Source organism: Otolemur garnettii, unplaced genomic scaffold (assembly GCF_000181295.1).
Source record: "Otolemur garnettii isolate 467f Iridium unplaced genomic scaffold, OtoGar3 scaffold00039, whole genome shotgun sequence".
NCBI lineage: Eukaryota > Metazoa > Chordata > Mammalia > Primates > Galagidae > Otolemur > Otolemur garnettii.
In genome coordinates this window covers 10,893,809-10,898,495 of record NW_003852434.1, presented here as the reverse complement: position 1 = coordinate 10,898,495, position 4,687 = coordinate 10,893,809, and the positions used below count along the sequence as shown (strand labels likewise).

Sequence of the window (4,687 nt, the reverse complement as noted above, 5' to 3'; positions counted from 1 at the left end):
GTCTTCCTGGCTTGTTCTGGACTTTTCTGGGCTTAGGACTCTAGGTCCCATGACTTGGGAGTTTGTTTAAATCTTGGACACTCCGTGATGCTTGGTTACCCCTAGTGACTTAGGTTCCCCCCCAACCCTAATTTTTTTGAAATAAGCATGTATTAACTGGGTAAGCAGGTGGAAAAAACCTCAAATAACAACAAACTAATAAATCTTGGTAGAAGAAAAGGAAGCACATTGACTATGTTTTGGATAAGGGGAGATCTGGAATATAGGGCAGGAAATTTTAGTTCATTTTCTCCTTTGTTTGACCCAATGTGAGGCTCTCAGGATACAGAAATGAAAGTGACAAGTCACTTGCTCTCAGGACTTTATACTCTAGTGGATTGATGGTCAATAAACGAGTTATAATACTTCCTGCGATGAACAGTATGCGGGAAAGGACCAGGGTGAGGTTACAGAGAGCAACAGAGTGGGGTTACTCCAGATAGGAGGATCGGTGACATCCGCTGTGGAACTAAATGAGAAGCGGCATTATAAACATTATTAAAGCAAGTTTCCATGGGGAAACTAAATTTGTAGCAACTTGTTTCTTCTCAGACGTGGGATTAAGACGCTCATCTGTGGAGACAGAATGCCTTGGTACCGTGCACCCCGCTCGCATGAATCATACTGAGAGGTCATGTTTACATTATATGGAGCCTGTGAGAAGTTGACAAGTTTGCAAATGTGGAGAATTTTAAGGGGGAAATTTATGACACAATCAGTGGTTAGAGGCTTTTTTCTAAAGATATTCTGAAGAGGTAACAAAACACCTTCAATCCATAGTCATTCACCAAATACGGGCTTTTAAAAATTAGAATAGCGCATGTTTTTGAACGATCCCTTTTCAGTAAAATATTGCTTAGAAGCAGTACCAATCTGGAATGAATAAAGAATAGTTTAGGGGAAGCAAGCTCCTTGCCATCATTTAGCAATTGTTCAGCTTCTTAAAATCGAGACTGGGCATACAGCTTGCTGAGAAAATCAAAACACCCCAGTCACACCAAGTCAATGCAGGTGAGGGGAGCAGGCTAGCGGAAGTAACATCTTCACCAAAACATTTCTGACTTAGTGACAGCCTGGTTGGCAAAGGGGGCTAATAGAGCACAGTCGTGGTGGGTTCACAGACCTCCCTGCCTGCTGATCAAGGCAGAATGACAAGTAGCAGAGAAATTATTCAATAAAAGCAAAGAGGGGTTGCCCTGGAGCCGGAAAGGAAATGCTGCAAGAGGGATTTTTGCTTTGTTTTATTTTTAAACTAGAAAAGCTTGATACATTCCTTAGGACTAGCCAGGTAAAAATTTGGACCAAAGTCCACATGATTTAGATCTCAGTGTCTGTGGATCTAAAAAGACTCTCGTGTCTGTCCCTTTTCATTCTTCCCTGCCTACCCCCTCCCCCTTTCTGAAAGTACTGTCTAGGAGAAAATTGTTAAAAGTGCTTATTAAACAACTTTTATGCTTTATGCTGATTCTGAGTCTGGACTTTAAGAAAGGAAATATAAGCAATAGGACGGATTTTTTAAATCCTCAGAAAAATTTCTGTGGAAAAAAGATGCTTTGAGGGGGGTGGCAATTCAGGCTGGGTATCAGTGTCTGCCGGTAGGCTTATCGTCGCTGAGAACACTGAGCTGTTCTTAAAAAAAAATTCCTTAGCTAAATGAATAATTGAAAATGCTGAGCCATTAGAACTTCAAAGATTAATTTCTCCCTTAATGGCACAAGGTGATAGAGTAAAAACAATCAGGCTAAAGAAGGATAATCGAGCCAACCCAACTGGGGCGTTTCATCTGATAGTCAAAGCTGCTGGGCCAAAACTTTGATGTCCTTCAGTTTTGTTTGAGAGAGTTTTAGGTCATTTAGAACTGCGGTTCTGATATGTCGTTTTCTTTTAATCCCTTCAGGTAATAGGATACAAAGTACTATTTCTGGGCACTGTGAACTGTGGGATGGTTATTTAATGACTAGTGTCAGATATTCCCAAAAGGTCTTGGGGACATTTTTAATGTGCTTACTCGATAGCGACGGTCCGCGGAGGCCACACTGAACTTGGAGGCAGACCGTCTCACTTTGCTAATGAAAGAACAATGACGTAACAAGAAGTCAAAGGGCGAAGACCAGACACCTGTGTTCCAAGATCAACCAGATAAGGCAGAGCCACTACAATTTGGATTCAATGTCCACAGATCAGTGAGAGATGGGGTGGGTTTAACTAAAAAATTTTGAAGGCAGAGATTAGCTTATATGGACACTAATGGTGGGAGATGATACTCTCTTTGTCAGTGAATTTTTTCTTCCGTAGCTTACTTATAAATCAGGTTCATGAATGCCCATTAGGATTTTCCCATGCTTGTGGGGACTTTCTGTTTCAAAGACTATGAAACAGATCTTTACAACTGTGGCTGTTGCCAATGTTATTAGGGAAATCAGCACCAGAATTGTGGGAGTTATACAGGGTGGCCATAAAGTTCATGTGCAATTTGAAACTGCACACTATTTTAAATCACACATGAACTTTATGGCCACCCTGTATCTTAGGCAGAGTTTCTGTCTTTATTTATTTAGTTCCTGTTAAGTTTGAAGCATTGTTTTAGATCTATTTAAAGGATCACCTCTCTTCCTCACAACAGTCTCTTAACTGCGCACTTCACATCCATAAATTCAAACAACTGTGGATCAAAAATGTTTTTAAAAAACAATTACAAATAACAAAGCAATAAAAATAATACAAACAAAAAGGAATCTAGTACACATATGACAACTCTTTACATAGCATTTACATTGTGTTAGATATTACATGTACTAGAGATGATTTACAGCAACAGTTCTCAACCTGTGGGTTGCGACCCATAGGATCTGTATTAAAGGGTTATGACATTAGGAAGGTTGAGAACCACTGATTTAAAGTATACAGGAGGATGTGCATAGATTATAGGCAAATACTACACCATTTTATCTAAGGGACTTGAGCAGCTGTGGATTTTGGCATACACCAGGGGATCCTGGAACCAGTCCCCCACAAATACCGAGGGTCAACTGTATTATCAGTCACCTTGAATACTGGAGGAAGTGGAGTTAAGTAACTTACCAAAGAGGTACAAATATGTAAGTGGTAGACTCAAGATTTTAATAGGAACGCCTTTGACTCCAAAACACAAATCCCATTACAACCACTATTTGTTTAATTTCTATATTGCTTTTCTTTCAGAATTAATGGATGACTATTCTTCCTTGAAATGTCACTTTCTTGGAAACACCCTTCCTCTTTTTCCTTTGTGGTAAGGTCACCTCTACTGAAGAGTCACATATTATCTACCTGGTGGGAGAAAAAGTAAAAAACGCAGCAAGGACCCAAAGGGGTCTTCCTAATTGAAGATAAAGAATTATGCACATATCATACTTTAACCCGTGTGCTTGGAACTCTAGTGAGGTTGATTACAAGCCACAGGTCCCATCTAAGTTTTTCACATCTTGGTGTGCAGAAGAACAGTTAACATACGTGATCTGGGTACGTCACGAGAGCCAGCTCTGACTGAGCACTTGCAGGTCTGAGGCTCTCAACATTGATTACCTTGTTTGGTCAACAGGTCCTCACCTCAGGAGTTCAGTACTGTTGTTGTGATCCTCATGTTACAAATAAGAGACTTGCTCAAGTTTATAAATTTATTGGTAAAATAGGAATTATAACCTAAATCTCCTGCCACAAAAATACTGTAATTATTTATCTGGCACTTAGTAAATCTCTGGGTTAGTGCTCTCGAAGTGTCTTGACACTGTGATATACTGTAATTCTCAAACATCCTAAGTAATTTGTAATTAAAATAGATAAAACACTGAAATTTGCAAATGGCCTTCCTTTTATAAACCAGAAAACATTCAGTAACTTCTTTTTTCTAGGGTGTGTTTTTTAATTTCAGATTGATAGGAGGGTACAGATGTTTAGGTTACATTGGTTTTCATTTCTAAGGTAAAGTTCAAGTTGTAGTTGAGCCCTTCACCCAGGGGATGTGCTGAGCACCCTTACATTGTGCACAGTAGGTGAGATCTCGCCGCTCACTCTCCCTCCTCTCCCCTTCATTTTTCCTCCTCTCTCCTCCCCCTCACTAGACTGTACTCCTGTTTTTCTTTTGTGTGGGTTTGTAGTTGTTTGTATATTGGTTTCATGTTAGTATTGTGTACACTGGATAGTTTTTTTTCATTCTTGTGTTACTTTACTGAGAAGAATGTATTTCTAGTGCTCGCTTCAGCAGCACATATACTAAAATTGGAACGATACAGAGAAGATTAGCATGGCCCCCGCGCAGGGATGACATGCAAATTTGTGAAGCGTTCCATATTTTTACACAGCCCTATTTTGAAACTAATTCATAGCTTTTATAGAAATGTCATAACCTAATTATAGCCTTAGACTATGGGAAGGGGGTGGGAGAGGGGAGGTGAGGGGGGTAGATAGGGGGAGGAAGGGTGATTGGTGGGGTCACCTCTATGATTTATCTTACAAGGGTACAAGTCTTTCTAAAAGCAGAGTATGAATGTCTTAACTCAATGACTAAGAGAATGACATGAAGGTTATGTTAACCAGTTTGATGAGATTATTTCAAAATGTGTATGAAAACAGCACACTGTACCCCATGATTGCATTAATGTACATAGTT

General features: G+C 39.7%; 1 non-coding gene across 1 annotated transcript; it reads left to right on the top strand.

The window, feature by feature from the left end:
* The first annotated feature begins 4,266 nt into the window (after window positions 1-4,266).
* LOC111725393 lies at window positions 4,267-4,373 on the top strand. The gene has a single exon (XR_002773469.1). It is a non-coding gene; the product is annotated as a U6 spliceosomal RNA (small nuclear RNA).
* The last annotated feature ends 314 nt before the right edge of the window (window positions 4,374-4,687 follow it).